The sequence below is a fragment of the Strix aluco genome, chromosome 5 (assembly GCF_031877795.1).
Source record: "Strix aluco isolate bStrAlu1 chromosome 5, bStrAlu1.hap1, whole genome shotgun sequence".
Lineage (NCBI taxonomy): Eukaryota > Metazoa > Chordata > Aves > Strigiformes > Strigidae > Strix > Strix aluco.
In genome coordinates this window covers 9,867,231-9,884,789 of record NC_133935.1, presented here as the reverse complement: position 1 = coordinate 9,884,789, position 17,559 = coordinate 9,867,231, and positions in this window count along the sequence as shown.

Sequence of the window (17,559 nt, the reverse complement as noted above, 5' to 3'; positions counted from 1 at the left end):
GTAGGATCCCACCACTCATGGCTCAGGTAAGTCAGGGAACTTCAGTGCCAGCATTATTGACCATCCTGAACACCATGGTGCACCTTTGACTGGGAGGAGAGGACATACTGGTAAGTGTGCATGACACCTGAAGATCTCCCCAAGGCCAGGTTAGCTGTGTGTCCCAACAGCAGGCCTCCCCGTGGGGCCCATGCACTGCAAGAAGACATTCTCCCAAGGACGTTCAGTCACGAGAGTGAGCAAACCCAGCAGCTCCCTATCCTACCACGTGCCTCCAAACAGATTACCAGAAGTCTGCCTGCAAGCACCCGACAGACTGTCAAGCACTTGCAAGGACAGAGGTGGGGAGCTCCCAGGTACTCCTAGATTGTGCCAGAAGAAGAGGGCGGAGGGGCCTTTACAGTTGGTTTAGGTTGTCATCAGATTTCCAGCCATCAAAGTCCAAGCAAGACCTCAAATGTCATTTAAGATTTCAACTTAGCTTCTAAATGGAGTCTCTGAGGCAAAATCTCAATCTGACGAATAATTGAATAACCCAGTTTTCTAACAAAAAAAAGACCAACACCTGCAATAAAGAGTATTTTCATGATTGTAACTTTTAGTCCTACTTTTAGTCAAATATTATGGGAATGCATGCAAGCGTCTGTGTATTTACAGGAATTTGCAAACAGCTCTCAGCATTCCAGATTTTCCATTGTAATGCATGATAAACAGGAAAGGTAGAATGATCACTTGAATTTCTTGTTAACTGTGCCTATAAATAAGAGCACAAACACTTTTTTTTAATCCTCTCTGCATGCTTCAGACAAACATTGTGCTGGCTGAACCAGACAGTAAAGCTTGCTGGTCCATGCTGACATGCTTGCAACGATCTGTGTGCATGGGTTAGGAAGGAAACATGACTGAGCGTTTCTATGGAGCTTAGAAAGAACAGGTCTTGTTTCCTAGGCATAGCCTTAATTAGCAAATGCTTAAAGTTGGGAAGACCTGTTGCTTTTACAAGGACATTTTGTTCCAGCAGTGGTTGTGTTTTCCTCCCTTTGCTCAAGCTGCAAGAGGCTGGGAGGCCAAAGGAGTCCAGGGTGAACAAGAGCTTTCTGTCTCTCACATCCACAATTCCTTCCTGAGAGGTACCACACTGCAAAGAGACCTGGAGTCTGAGGCTGCTGCTTTGTCACAGCAGAATCAGGAGAGATTTCCCCAGAAAAAAAATGCATCCTCTTTAACTCAAAAGGGTGATTTGTCAGAATAGAAATTAAGTTTTCAGGCTATATTTCTTTGGCCCTTCTGTGAGATGACCAAAAAGACAGAAGTGGGATAAATGAAATGAAGTCTGATGGATCTATGTATTTATAGATACTTTGGGAAAGATGTGTAGATCTATCTGCAGATATATCCTGTAAAGGTTGGAGCAGAGCCCTGTAACTTACTTCATGTGCAACATCAACCAACATTTTGTTACCTGCTTGTAACTGTTAGTCTCATCAGCATGAATTGTGCTGGGCTGGAACTGGCAATCTGAGGGAAGGGGTTTCCCTTGAAACCCTGACACCAATTCCCTTGCTCCTCATGGAGCAGAGACAGCATGTCCTTAAACCTGAACAATTCTGCCTCCCACTTCAGCTGTGGTTCATTAAAACACATTCTGATGCTGGGTCAGGATGGAATTGGTTATGTTGGAATGAGACCCGTTTTCAGACAAAACTTTTATTTTCTCCGTTTTCCCTTTCACCGCAGATTTACATCCTCAGTCTTTAGCTTGATAAAATCACTTCTGCCCCTTTGCTTATGCTTATAAGGAGGTGCTTGTCTCAAAACTTGAGTCCTAGCTACTTTTTATAGCTCCAAAATGCAATACAGATTCTTCTCCTGAGCACTGAAGTAGTATTTTAGCAGAGTGGGGCTGAGCTCCAGTACTCAAGTGAATTAGAGAGATGTATGTGTAGATCCAGACTGTTTTCATGCTCTTTGAAGTGTGCTGAGACCAAGCCAGTCTCTTCTAGCTGTCCTGTCATTTCTCTTACACTTTATACCCAAGCTGAGGTATTAAAAATATTGGTATTAAAAGTCTATAATGGCTCTCATTGTTATTTCAAAAGTCCTACCTCTCCAAAGTCTTCATGTGCAGCCAAACTTGACAGATACAGATGTCTTAAAGAAAAAATGATCCTCATCCTTTCCTTCTGCTTTTTGGCTGCATTTTCCAACCGCTTTTCAGAGAAATATAGTATTTCAAATATCTCACAGAAAAAATATGACTCCTCCCAGACTCCTGTGGCTGCTCTCACAGGTTGCCTGTGGATGCTATTGCTTCTTGAAAGGAGCTATGCAGTAGGACCATGCTGGCTGACCCAGCATGAAGAGGTGTTTTGTACCTGAATGCATCTGTAGGGGGTGGTTTGGGGCTTCAAGACAGACCGCTCGGAAAAGTGAGCAAGTAAACTTGTCTAGCCATGTCCTTTGGCACCGACACTAATCAAGTGACAAGAATATTTTTGGCTTCAGTCTTTCAGCCTGGCTTATCTACTTATACTGCTTTTGCTGTCCTCTAATGGATAAAAGTTGCCATCTGTGAAGATCCGTACAGGCAGGATCCGGATCTCTGCTAATGTCCCATTCCAGGGCATCAGTGCTCTGTTGTACTCTAATAGTTGCTGGCCCTGGACTGCAAGTAACTTCCCAGCCTCTTTTATGGGGCTCTGAGGAGAAACCCTGCTGCAGGATGATAACATTTAGCGGGATTCCCCAGGGCCATTGCAGTCAAAGGCGCCAAGTAAATGACCCACCACACTCCTACTTGCATGATAAGGAACTTTACCACTGCACTTTGCAGCCTGCTTTAATATTACCTCTTTCATCTCTTCCTGCTTTTTTTAAAGCTATGTGGCTAACCTTCACGGGACATCTGTGGGTGGTGGGTGGCCTGTACAGGGCAGGAGAAAATGCGTAAGAATAACAGGGCTCAATTCCACCGCCACCACAGATCTCATCATCTGCAGAGCCAAAGCAGCTAATGCTAAAGCTATAAAACTTTACTCTCCTACCAGTGTTCAGGCATAGGTGAGAACTGCTGTAACTTCATGTAATTCACATTTACCTTTCAGAGGTGCACAGGACCACTGCCTCATGGTCTTGTGCCCAATAGACATAAAACCCTACAAAAGAAGAGAGGGTGGAGTTTTGTACTCATTTTAAGCCCTGAGGTGCAGAGGATTTTGCCCTGGCTGTATGCCAGCCAATTTTGTTAGCTGAGAGGAGGTGGTGAAGAGGAAGTCATTTGCTGTGTGGCAGAGGATGTGTGCAGCACTGATTCACAGGCATTTTCCATTTGCTCTTTCTCATGCAGCATTTCTGCTTTTTTCTTTATTTATCACAGGTGCAGGACCCTAACAGTATTTCTGCAAATACAACTGTTGTCTGTGTTAGATGTCAAATTCAAAGAAACAAGACAGCAGACTTTGGTAGACTTCATTGGTATTAATACTGCGATAAGGACACTTAGCTCTAGTATTGCATAAACATACAATAGTTGATGTTTAATAAGAGAGCTCAGGGCAAAGGCCTGAATGTACCATCCTAGCACACTGTACTGTAAACCGGATTATGTCTTGCAGAAAACTGTGCTTTATTTAAGATACTGCAATAGGCTGTTAAGCACATGTTTCCACCCAAAACAAAGGCAGCTCAGGAATTTGAATATTGTGGGAAGCCAGGCTTTGTCTGGGTATTATTTTGGGAAATGAATATGTGTGGGTGGATGAGAGACAGTTCAGGTGGGGAAGGAGGGAGACAGCATGTGGGAAACAGGCAGTGAAGGGAAGCTGCAGCACAGACAAGCTGCGTGGCTCCCTGTCCTGGGAGAAGCCCAAGAGGCCAGAGAGCTGGCTGGGAAAGATCTGCTGCTGTGAGAAGAGAAGTTGCCTCCAGTTGTTTGCATCCTACTGTGTTTATGAGAGCAGACTCTCTATATTGTTCTACATAAAAAGAATTGCATCAAAAACGCTGGTCTCTGCTATTAATATCTTTACTTGGAAAAAAACTTAAGGGCCTGAATTTCGTACAGCTGAAATGGTGTGGGATTGCCTTTATTTTAATGTGGCATATTTTCTAATAAAGCTTTTGTTTTCTCCTCTTCCCTCTCAGTTCATACTTGTTGGTCCTGTTGCCTCTACTTTTCAGGAGAAGCAATAGGTCTCAAAGTGGGCACCCAATCACCTTGGGGAAGCCTCTTCTCTGTAGCACAGAAAGTAAGGTCCTGTCTGAGGGCAGGACTTGGTCCCATCATGGGGCTCAGCTCTTTTGTGTCATCATATTGACATTTATCTATAGAAGAGGCTGAGTTTCAGGTACTTAATGCTTATCCATCCAAATAAGTGTAAGAAGTCTACCTGTCCAGCTGGCCATTTATCTGTGCTTCTGATGGATTCCTTTGACTCAGATGAATGATGTCCAGAGGGGAGATATCAAAGCAAAAGTAATTCACAGGGTTTATGAGAAAATGGTGATACTTCTCAGTTGGAAAAAATCCCCAAAGTCTTGCTGGTTTGTGCAGACTGAACCTAGAGTGCTCACAGCAAGTGAGAACGTGACTCACTATTTAGAAGTTGATGCCAGGTATTGATCTGGACAAGGTCATCCTAGTCAATGAGTGCATTTGTTGAACTCCCCTTACTTCTCCTCACACCTGAGCAGGCTTCTGTGGTTGTTGATAACATCATACTGTGTCTGGGGAGCTTTTCTGTACAGAACTGACTGTCCTGAACCCCAGAAGAAGAGTGGCTGTCCACAGTCAGCAGGTACCTAGGGGATCAGAGACATCTCCTAGTGCAATGGTGACACAGCCCAGCAAAGGAGAGCTCTACCGATGCTGTCTTAAAATAAGCAACCATCTCACAAGTGGAATGACACCTGTTCAAGAAAATAGCAATAATTTCGAAATTCAGCCAAAATAAACTTGCAAAAATTTGTCCAGAAGTCTTATAATTCTGGACTAGCCTATAGTATTTAAGGCAAAGGAGTAATATGGCAAATTCTGGGAGCAAGGATCACACTGCAGACCATAACCACAGTCCTTTAGATGAAGTATGCTTAGACTTGAAAAGTAATTTACATAGAAAAATCCCTCTGGACTCCTCCCTCCCACCTCTCTGAGTCCTGATAATGTTCAGGGAGGTGTCACAATTTCTGCTGAGATGTTTAAAGCAAACCTAGTAGCTAGAGAGGTCACCTACTAATGGAGATGCCATCTTACTGGGTTTCTCTAATTGCAACCAGCAGTCAATTCATTGCCATCTTTCTGAGTCTCTGGCTGCAACCAGCAGGGAAAATAAAACAGCAGCCACTGAGATTCAAAGAGCTGTGTGCAATCTGGATTGTACATTTAGCCAGTGTTTATTTAAAAAAGCTATTATCTACCAACTGCTCATAAACTCTGTTATGCCCTGCAAGAATCTTTGTACTATGTAATTGTTTTGCCTCTCTCTAAATGCATATTCCCCTGGTTTGAATTAACTGCTAGCTCATAGTGATTATGGTTATCAGTCATTTAGAACAATTCAAATCAGCTTTGGAAGTGGTGACATCACCTATGTACGACTATCATCTGTACAGCAGGGGCATACTGTCCTCAACCTAGGCCAAACCTGTCTTCTGTTTTCCCCTGGTGTCTTACGAAGCATAGAGTGTATGCAGGAAAGCCTTTCTCTCTTCCACTGCAAGTAATGTGTATTGCAGTTAGTGCTATTTGTGACCTTAATTACCATTCTAAAAACTATGACCTTGTGCACACACACCAAAATAGGTTTTCTGTTTAACCCAGGACATTTACAGAGAGCATTTGTCATATCTGTTATGTCTGTGGACATCTCCTTCTTAACATCTGTGACATATTATGTAATGTTTCTTCTGGCTCTCCAGTAAACAGAAACCATATGATGGTTCAGTGTTGGTGCTCCCTCAGACCTACCTAGTGCTGGCCCTGATATCAGTTAAGGTTGGAGAGCTACTGACAAACAGTGGAATTAAATAAATTCTTGATGTAACATGCACATAGAAGTGTTCTAAGTTCATTTAAACAGTGACAGGCATAGCTTATTTTTCAGTAGGATGCTGTATATTGATAGGACAATAGAAATCTGCAAGAAATGTTGGCAAACCTGCACAAGATTTTGACTTAATTTCTTAGTGCATAGGTGGGAAAGTTTCCCTCTTATTATTCTGTTTCTTAATTTGTTGGCTGTGTTCTGACAATTTAGATGCCAAATAACTCAGTGAGATCAGGAAAAGATCTTTTCCAAAATACGTGTTCCCTCATTATGCAGCACAAGTCAATGTTGCTGAATTGATGGCACCTGTTTCCAGTACAGCAAAAGGATGTATTTGTAGACTACCTCACACTTTTCAGAAATACTACCCATAAAGAAAAGGTGTCTTCTGGAAGGTCTGCATAGTAAGGAAAACTTCTGGATTACATTTTCATTTGTACCAATCTCAGTATCAATAGCATTTGCCATTAGGGGTAGGTCCCAATTTTTGTATTGAGATAACATGAACCACAATTAAATCTTCATATGTGAAGTATGTGAGGAGGTCCTATTCATCATCTGTCAGCAGGTGAGTTCACCACTCCTCAGAGAGTTAAGGCTGTACTGGTATACACCTTAAACACTCCTTTTGTCTCAGTGGTCCTTGTAACAACTGTAGGAATACTGTTAACCATTTGTGGTGCCAACATTACAAAAATATGAAGGCTGATCATGCTAGAAAGATGATTTTAACAGTCCATGCATGGTAAGGGGTGAGAAGCTTAGAGTGAACTGAGTCTAGTCATAAGCAGGGTAGGCAGGAAGAAAACAGGGGAAGAGTGGATACTAATACAACAGTGCAAGTGATGGATTTGGAGGGATAAAAGTTCTTTAAAGGCTTTAGAAATAGGTTAACACTCACCAACACTCAGAGCCACTTGAATCTCTTTTTTAAAAGCCTGCTTATTTTAAAAGTGCATTTGAAAGATTTTTAACACCTTTCCAGGAGTGAACTGAAAATAGGGTCTCTCTCTCCAAGTATCCAAAGAATAGAGACTTTCCACATATGTTGTAGTAATGTTGAGGGTTCTGCTGAATGAAAGTATGTTAGCCAGCATCTGCAAAGTAAAAAACAAAGTAAAAGGACTAAGTTTTTCCTTGAATTGATATGACTGAGTCAAGTTTAGTTTGAGTGTTTCTGGAGAAAAATTTTCCAATGTCAAAGAAATAAAAAGCTGGATGCCCAACATCCCCTCCTGTTTGTCTCACTGCAATCTACTCACATAATTAAAGAGCCTGATTTCTCATTTGTGCAATGAATTTGTAAAGAGCAAAATTACAAGAGCAGAGGTTTAAAGTTCCAGCTGTGAATTTCCTCTTTTCTGTTGGCTTATGTCAGAGCCAGAAATATATATCCTGCAGCTTTTTGTGATTTACAAGAGTGATATTCACCTTCTGCAGAACGCCTCACGTAAGTCTGTTTACAAGGCTGGGTTTACACAGGTAATTCAAACAAGGCAAGTCTGGTTTTCCATCCAAAACCATTCTCCCAGGAAGCAGAAGCAAACCCACCCAACCAAGCTAAGTCAGCACTCACAAGTGCTCTTATCAGCAAAATGTTGTCATAAAGCATCAATCAAAGAATAGGCAGCCATACAGCACTGTAATAAAAAATGTATTTGGCACTTCCCAGACTATTTACTGTTTTATTGAATATCACACTCCTCTGAATGACGACTGCAAATTCCAGGGGACAATCTGGCCCACTCTCCCTTCAAGACTGGAATTTTAATGGCTCCGATAAGAGACAGCCATCTTTCATCAGATATTGTGGTGTTTATTTTAGCTTTTTGCCCCTTTTGTGGCAACTGTGTCTGCACACAGTCCCAGGGTATCAATCGATGACAGTCAGTCCTTTCAGAAGCCTCACCAAGGCACTTGAACTATCCGTTGCGTGGGGCAGCACGAGATAAATTTATCAGAAACATTTACACTGGCCTTCAACAAAGGAAGTGGTGTGTGCTGTGTATTTTCTGCAGGCTTGGCTGGGAGCACAAACAGGACCAAATGATGGAAAGATTTGGTTTGCAAGAAGAGACCGTTCCCTCATTCAGGTTTGCTTCAAGTTTCTTCAATGCTAAGTGAATTCACTGTGAACCTAGTGCCTCTGCATGGATGTGAATGTGTGGATGAAATTAGTGAAAGACTCAGTTATGTTTGACTTTGTTTTACTCTTCCATTTCTTGTCTTTTGAATTTCGAGAGTTTAATCCCAAAAAGGTTAATGCGGTTGCCTAAGCTGACACTCGTAGCCCAGTTCAGAACGTTGAGAGAGAAAGAACAATATGTACAGATCCTTATATTTAGAGCATTGATAATTTGATCAAAGGTCATACTATTTGTAACTTTTACCATTTCCAGCCCAAGAGCTGAACTGTCGCGTATCAGTGTGTGTTTTCTTCTTTCATAAACAGATGCTCATTACAGTCTACTTTGCAAATCAGTCTTCCCTTACTCTTTAAAGAAGACAGAGAAATACTGTAATGGGTAACTCCAGGATGTCCTGATGGATTTGTCATTAATTTCCTTCAACACATCCATCAGTGCTTCCCAAGACTATTGGCTACAGCTTCAACAGTCAGACCTCATTCTCAGTTAGACCCCAATGCTTTGAAACAAGCATCTACCTTTGATCAAAAATATGTATATACTCATGATTTTTGTGGTACAATTTCTGTGTCTGATTCTAGAAGAAAGATGAAGCAAATGCCCATGGCAGGTAAGTTGTTTGCTGGGAAAAGCCTTCTCCCAAGTTGCTGGTGGGAATTGATTTTGTGTAGCTTGGTGGATGGTATCTTATTGCACTGGACTTGTTCTTTCTCTGCACATAAATCCAAACCTGCCCAGAACAGTAAATTAGCCCTTTTTAAAATGCCACTGTGCTGAAACAAATGCAAAGCTTCCCACAGCCCCAGTGGGATTTTCTTGAAGTCCATGAGCAGGCTCACGGCCAAGATGTAGGATGCAATGATGGGGTTCAGCTCTGGTCTGGCTAGATATTCTCAAAGGTCGGGGCTTTGCTTCAGGGAGTCTCCACGTGGCCTGCCTTTAGAATTTTTAAAGGTTATGGTGGTATATCCCTCTGGGACACTCCTACAGAGCTGCACGGTGGTAACTCTGCTAGGGTCAAAGTGCCTGGCTTGGCTGAAAGTGGCCTCCCCCAAGCACTGCTGAGAGCCCTCCATGGCCACTACAAGTTGGAACAGCCCCCGCTGACCCTGACCCTAGCAGTTGAACCCTGAGGAGAGTGCACTCAGGGCCCTGACAGCCAGAGATCAGGTCTCATTGAAATTTATAGCAATAGTGTTGCTAAATCCTCAGGAAAATTGTTGCGAGCAGAACTGGAGGTTTGACACCTCATTTCCATTGGCTTTCAACTGCAATTCATGTCCTAGCTGCTCCTTATGCTTTTGGAAAGTTCAGCCCATAAAGGCTAGAATTTCCCAGTGACCCTAAACAAATGCAGAACTTGTGCAAACACCTACATTTCTGTGGTCCCCTGAAAATCCTCTGTTTGTTTTCCTAACAATTTTTGTGATAATTTATGTTTTCCGAACACTGGCATAGAATTCTTAAGAAAAATATAATCTGCTTGATTTTCCAGGTGGATTTAAGCATTTAGTACGTAAGTCATGAACCCTGGAGAACACTCCCCTAAGGTCATCAGCACTGGGTCAGGCTCTTCAGAGCACGCTGTGGGATGTGGGATGCACCTCAGGTTAATGACTTGCAATTGCATGCAGCCTTTCCTAAAGCTACATGTGTAGTTAATGTGTATCAGAACTCAGCAAGACTATTCAAATTACCTCAATTTCCCAATGATTTATGAAGTATGTTTCTGACATTGTTGGTTATTTATCTGTCCTCCCAGTGTTGCTAGCCAAAGCAAAGAGGGGAGAAACAGATGCAGTAATATTATGTTTGAGCAAAGGGTCAGATGTTTTCAGAGACAGTACAAGTTGGATAGAAGGGTACTAAAGGACTTGAAAGTCAGAAAACTAGCAGACACATCAGTCCAGTTCAGAGTCAAAGAAACAGAAAGAGCCTTTCCCCATCCTCTTTCTACAGTGAATCATTTCCTGACTCTGAAAGGTGGATTCTGTTCTTTTAAGTAGTTTTCCAGGGTGTATTTTATATTGTAGATGAAGTTTTTTACAATATGCCACTTATGACTTTATATAACCCTAAAAACGCAGATTTCTTTAGTAGGGGAAAACCCACTTCAGACACAGCACTTAGAATAAATGGGCCAAATTCTGTTCTCAGTTACAGCTATGCAACCCTCATCTTTAGGGCATGTAATAACTGAGCTTAGTAGAGGTAGTGGATTAAAGACCTGGGGTTCCAAAATCTGCTCTCAGATGCATGTGTGTGGCTAGGACTGAAATCAATGGGAGTCCCATGTGTACATCCAGGGTAGACTTTGGCTTGTGATTTTTATTGTTTGCACTATTGGATAAAATTGATTCCAGCGTTACGTTTCTCAGAGTTATTTCTACATCATCATGCATCAAAATGTTGGCTTCGATCTCTTCTTCTTGATGGTAGCTTTGAGGAGTATTTGTTTTCTGGTTAGTTTGGGCCCAGCATTAATCATTCTCAGGCTTCCTCTAACCTTTTTTTTATTATTTTACTGATGGCAGATTTAACTGTTGGCTCACCTTTATTTCCAAAACAGATGAATTTTATTAGTCTCTAATATTAACCAGATCCAACTAGTTGATAGAGTTAAGCCAGTATGGGCCAGACATTCAGCTGGTGAACTGCAGCCCCGTTGATTTGGGTACCCTGTCTGGGAGAGACTGACAGGGTGCCCGGGAAGGAGGAGAGCCCCAGCTCACAAGTGCAATCATGGAGAGCTGAAGGTCAGCTTGCTGGGCTCCTTCAGGTGCTCTGAATTAGAACAAAGAGTTCTACTAAATCTGCTGCTTTGTAACCAAAGTGAGGTGATCTTTCAGGGAATATGCTTTTCTTTTAATAGTTGGAGCTCAGGATAGAAGAAATGTATTTCATAGAATGGTTTGGGCTGGAAGGAACCTTTGAAAGTAATCTAGTCCAACGCCCCTGCAATGAGCAGGGACATCTTCAACTAGATCAGGTTGCTCAAAGCCCTGTATTTCTTTATGCTGGTAGTAGAATGATTCTGAATGAGACAGTAAAAGCTTTGATGAGGAGCTGGGGGCAGTTTTTGAATCAGTAGCTTACATCTCATGATGTTTTCTAGCTTTGAAACATGGGTCAATCTCTAATCTAAAAGATAGGCATCAGATTCAGAAACACAGACAATCTCATGAAGGTGGGGCGTTTCTTTTCTCTTGTTTTGTTTTTTCCTCTTGCTTTTCTTTCTCTTAGGTACTGAGAATCTCAGCTTGTGCATGGCTCCAGGTCTGCAGGAAGCCATCATGCTGTGCAGGCAGTGCAATTCGCAAGGCTTATATAAAGGCTGAGGAATCAAAGAGGACAGGAATTTCATATTGCCACCAGGAAAGAATGTGGACCTTCTACAGAAGAGGCTGAAAGATCTGAATGTTTAGGGTTATCTTCTCTAGCAGCTTCAAATGCAGCAAAAGCATAGTACTACCTCTTTCATTGCCTCTTTATTTCAGTAGCTGTTATTGGTGCAGTCTATTTCGGAGCATTCATTTGTGTACTTTGAAGCAGGACAGAGAGACCTGGATGCTTTTAAAGTAGACATGAGGCTTACTCAAATTAATTAAGCAGGATTTAAGAACTCTCAATTCTCAAGTAATTTTTAACTATAGGATCAAAGGACAATTCAAGCTGGAGGTCTCTGAACAGGAACCTCCTTCTCAAAGCAGGGTCAGCTATTATCTGGATGTTTGGGAAAAAAAAACAGCAAAGATAACTGGAAATATTGCTGATTAAATTTTAGGTTTGAACATAAGTATGACTTCTTTTAGAGCTCATATAGCCTCTAAAAGAAAGTCTAGTACTCAATCTCATGGTTTTATTTGTGTTTCCATCTCTAACAGTTGCTTTTAGAACAATTTGCAGTAGAATTGTATATCCTTCACCAGGTGTGAATTAGGCATCAGGTCCTCAGTGCAGTTGACCAGCATTTCAAGACTGAGAGCTGCTAGCACAGACAGGACAGATAACAGTCTCCAAATTCAACAGCAAACTGGCATTTGTTCTCATACCTTTTGTGTGCTTGTTACCTGCATTCAGGAAGCCCAAAGAAAGACAGAAGGACTCCTTTGTCCTGGACTGCAGGTTCTGCAAGTTGCTGAGGCAGTGACATGTTCTACAGCCATGCACAGCAGTTATTTTGCTGTCTGCAGCTGTTTTTCCATTTTCCTTGATGTTTACTGGTAGTGAACATGTTTGTGATGTGGAGATTAATTCCTGCAGAATAAGTCACAAGCACATCTGTGGAGACTGGTTTCTTTCAGAGTGGCCTTGACTGTAGTGCACATGACAACTGTCATATATCTTGAGAAAGACAATGTGCTGTTTTCATTTTTCCAGGTTATTATGGGTTCTTTGCTCTGTCCCTTGGTCTGTTCATGTAAATTCTTATGGACCTTTGTCCACAGCTTGTGAACTGAGCTATGAGGTCACATCATGGACTTCTGGGGAGAACAAAATGTACTTTACATGGAAGAGCTATACGTTGGGTTCTTTCTGGCTTATGAATGTGGTAGTTACGTGATTCACAACCGAGCTTGGTACCTGTGTGCCAAAATGCTGTCAACCACAGAGAGATCTATTATAATATGAAGAAAAGACCTGGAGAAAAAAGGTTTTTGAAAGATTTGGGCTGGTCAGAGCTGTTGACTCAGGTGTACAAACTTGGCCACAAATTACCAAAAAGTGTATCCTTAGCTCAAAACTTTATCCTCTCAACATGTTTTATTAAGTTCTGTTTCAAATGCTCCTCCTTGCCTGCCACATCGCTTACTGTCAGTGAGGGACTGTGGCAGGAAGAGGAATCGGTCTGGGATATATGTCAGGAGCAACAGCTACCAGCATATCGATGTTGCACTGGCCAGAGGCTCAGAGTAACACCACGTTCCCTTCAGCGTACAGACCAGAGCCATCCTTGCACTAGCTCTCCTGTTATGCCTAATCATTTCTTTAGGATACCTGCTCACCATATACAGAATGTTTACAATACTTCTAAGGGATTTATTTATAAATACAAAGCCCAGGGAGTGTTGTTTTTTTCAAATTTTATCAGGGAAATGCTATGATACTAAGTTGTTTCTAACCTCAGATGTTTTCTTGAGCTCAGTATTACAGGCATTGTAGCGGCCACTGTACTTGAATGGCCTGCTTGGACATTTTAAGGTATCCTTCTGCACTTCCTTGTTCAGAGCAGATCAATGGAGAACAGTTTTACACTTCCTTATACCTTCGTTTATCTCAAAAGATTTAATCTAAAAACATTTACAATTGAGCAATATGTTAATGTTCATTTGCTTTAAAATCTACTTTAAAAAAGAAAAAAAAGGCAAGCAATAAACATGCAAGAACCATGCATGAAGTTATCCTCCAAAAACATGCATTATTTGAGTAAAGATGGTATTGTCATTCAGCTAAGGCTTAGCTTGATGCCAGCATTACTCAAGCAACAACAGATCATATGGGCCTTGATTGTATCTTAGAGAATTAGGTTGCTCAAAGCTTTCTCCTTATCCTCCATCAATAGGGAATGAGAGCTCAGGGCTGTATAAATAATGCCAAAGGACGTGCTGCACTGGACAGTGTTACCACATTCTTTTTAACCTTAGAAATATCTTGGGTGTACATAGATAATCAGGCCCTTTAAATCCCATGGACGAGCATTGCTGTTCTCTCACCACATAGACTGGACTGTCACTGGTAGCCATGCAGAGAGAGGAATGAGTAACCAGTAGCACATACCATGCGTATGAGCAGATTTCCCTGCTGCGGTGTAATTCTCTCACTGTCGGGCTCCTCTCAGTTCTCTTCAGAAGAATTCCAGGAAATCAGATGGATTTTAAGCCAGTAGACTGATTGCGCAGCCGCCAAGTCATAAGGGTAAAGCGCTCCATAACTATCCTCAAGAATCCATTAAAGCCCTGCTGAAACATGATCTAACACTGATTAAAAGGGGATTAAAAGGGGGAGGAAGAGCTTTCTGAGTTGTAATGCACTGAATGAAAGAGATCAATAAATGAAGCAGGGAGTTCTGAGAATCAGCTTGTCCTTGCAAATGTTTTATTTCAGTTTCACTGGGAGAAACTGCACCTGGGCTCTTCCCATCAGCTCCATGGGAATCGGATCAATTTTATGGGTTTACAGGGAGGATGGGGAGGTTAGCACTGTTAATGGAAAAATACTGACAACTGTATCAAATGCTGCTGTTAATTTGAAACACTAGCAATGTCTTTCCAAGTAATGTTTCACCTTAATTGCCTTAGGGAATAATTTAGCTGTAATTGGAGAGTAGCTTAAAGTTATGTGCATTTCTGAAACTCAAGAAGGAAAAGGAACGTGGCAAGGAAGAAATGCCCATCTATTGAGTCTATAGGGAAACCATTAACTTGGCAAAAACTTAGGTGAAAGTTCAGTGATTGAGCAAGCTGGCAGTGCGGAGTCAGAGAGTAGGAGAATGAAGAAGAGGGCAGTGAACCAGCCTGATCTTCAGAGACAGGATTTCCACTGAAATCAATGTTGTACACAAAGGAGGCTGGTGAAGTACAGCAGAAGCATTTGTCAGAGAAGACAAAAAAGAGAGATGAATGGGAGTAACAAAGAGGCCCCTAGGAAAGTTCAGTGAATTGTGAGAGCTCACAAAAGACATGCAGGGTTGAATGAGGATACTGAAGGAAAGCGATCCTAAGTCATGTGTGCTGTTCTTGCAAGGTACAATCAGCCCACCAGGATGTCGGCTTTTGCTGTCCGGGAGCTAGTTCCCTTGCTGAAGCTTTCATTTTGTTTTGTGCCCAAGCTGGGAATCCTGCAGGGAGCCTGTTTCCCAGGGAGCTTGGTGCTTTCTAACAGTGTACAATATCTGTCAAGTTTCTGACTTGGAGTACCCCAAACCATTAGATCCTTCTGAAAAATGGCTAAGTCGTTTCTTGTAAGGGCTGAGAAGGAAAAAAATTATAGTTCTAAACAATATTGCACAACTGATTAAAGTCATCAGTTGGGCTTGACCTGTTTGATAGTAGTGGTGGTACCACATTCAAGGAGGAGTTACTAGTGCAAGGGTGTATTTATTTATTTATAAAATGTGAAGGGAGGTGAGAATGACAGAATTTAATTTCTGATGGTGCATTCAGCTATCTGGGTGCTTCTTCCACTATTTTTTTTTTAACTACTGATGCTGGTGACCCGTAATGAGCAAGACGATAATAAACTACAACAGCATTGAAAAAAAGCACTGGGCTTTGCAAACACACATGCAGTCTTTAACCTAATAATGTTAGTGTTAAAGGAATAAAGTTTACCTTCCAATGCCAGATGTATTTTATTATTTACACAATGTCTTTTAAAAGTGGTGTTTTATACAAGCTCAGAAAGAGAATCAACAGCAATTTTACATGGACTAGCTAGAGTAATAATTACTTACAAGTTATTCTAGAGATTATTCCAGATGAGAAAGTGGTGAGATGACATAGGTTTCTTAATCTCCTGGAAAGAGACAATTAGTGTGCAACAGTGTCCTGCTGGGATTATTCTTCATTTAGCCTTCTACAAGAAATAAAGATTGCTTGTGGGAACATCTCATCAAAAACCGCCATGTCATTTCTACTCTTTTCGGTTTTTAGTGATAAGTGCAAATGCTGTGAAAACAACTACTCTTACTACACTTTACATAATTATATATATATTTTAATCCAAAATGAGGGAAAACATTGCAGAAGGACTCCTCATTATTTTAGTCCCTTTAGGTCTAAAAGCCATCGCCACAGAGGATGTGGTGTTGCACATCACTGGTTACAGCATCGGGAGGGGACCAGCCCAGCACTGGGGGCACAAACCCAATGTCACAAGCCGAAATCTGTTCAGACACTTCTCTCGGGGATGTAAAGACTCTTTGGAATGTTGAGATGGAGAAGTCAGCACATCTTTCTAATTCAAAGATCAAGCTAAGTGAATTAACCAGCACGTTAACTAAGACGTTCTTTCTTTTCCATTCTCAAATGGCAACTAGAGGATTAGAGAGAACTTGTACTGAAAGCACTTGAATTCATACACACATGAAAAAAAAGATGAAATGACAGGTAGGATTCCCATTCTCTGTTACCCTACCAACTTCCACAATCTCCTTTTTTCTTCCAGCCCAAGCCCCATAAAAAGTTAAATAACCCTGAATTAAACCATCTTGTTTCGAAGATACGGCACAAGCTGGGAAAGCATGCAGAAAAATAAGCTTAATTTCAGGTTTAACTTTAAAATTCTAAATCTCCTGACAACATTGCACAATCTGAAGTAATTTCCCAGTTGGAAAAAGATGTCCTTAGTCAGATCCAAGCCAGGAACACTGCAGATTTGGCAGCTGCACAGGGGCCAGCAGAGAGTGTGTCAGAAAGTAGTCCAAGGTACTAAAATTGTTAAATTCTTCTGACAGTCCCATAGACTGGTTTGATTAAGATAAGTGCCAACTTGTTTCACATATAGCGGTTTTCAAGGAGGTGAGAATTCAGCAGTTCTGTCCCATCATGTGCTACTTTTTTGACTCCTTTGTCAGTCTAGAAGAAACCCCATAGCAATGAGAGCTTAAGATGGCATCTTAAGTCTAATTGGCTTGGAAATTCTTATTAATAGGACCAACCCAGGAACCACTCACCAGTTTGACTGCAAAAATGAAGAACAGGGTGTTTTTTCCTTTTCAGCCTTTTCAACAGATCTCTAATCTATTAAAGTCTGATAAAACTTATGTGACTTTGGCCTACTACTTAATATGAACCATACCTGAGTCACCCAGGAATGGGAATTGATTTATGATTACCATGCCAGGATTCCCTGCAGCATGTGCTCTTCCAGTGGCACAGGCCTCATGTAATGTGACTAACTTCCAAGGAGTAGGAATAAGTGAATTGATCACCCAGAGCCATGGACTGTAATTGGGTTTGGTTTTCAATTCAAGGGTGGGGTTTTTTTAGAAAAAAGAATCTTCACCTCAGACTTGGCTTGGGGGCTCCTGAGAGTGGTCAGAGTTGCTGTGGTAATTTTGCGCTTTCAGCACATGGACCGATGTGCTCCATGACAGAACATTTGTTAATCTAAAATACTGGTAGATGACACAAATCCAAATCACAACGGGATGCATTTTCAGTCAGTCAGCAGCACAAGAAAAACTCAGGCATGGTACACACCATTATATCACAGCCAGTAAATAAATGCACAAAAATGTAAACAAGCCTTAGACAGATGAGTACCATGGTGAGAAAAGTTGAAAGGAGAGCAGCTGAGAGCCCATGTGGCTTCAGGGTACTTCACAGAGCAAGGACTGTCCTATGCTGTGGCATCCTCCACGGCAC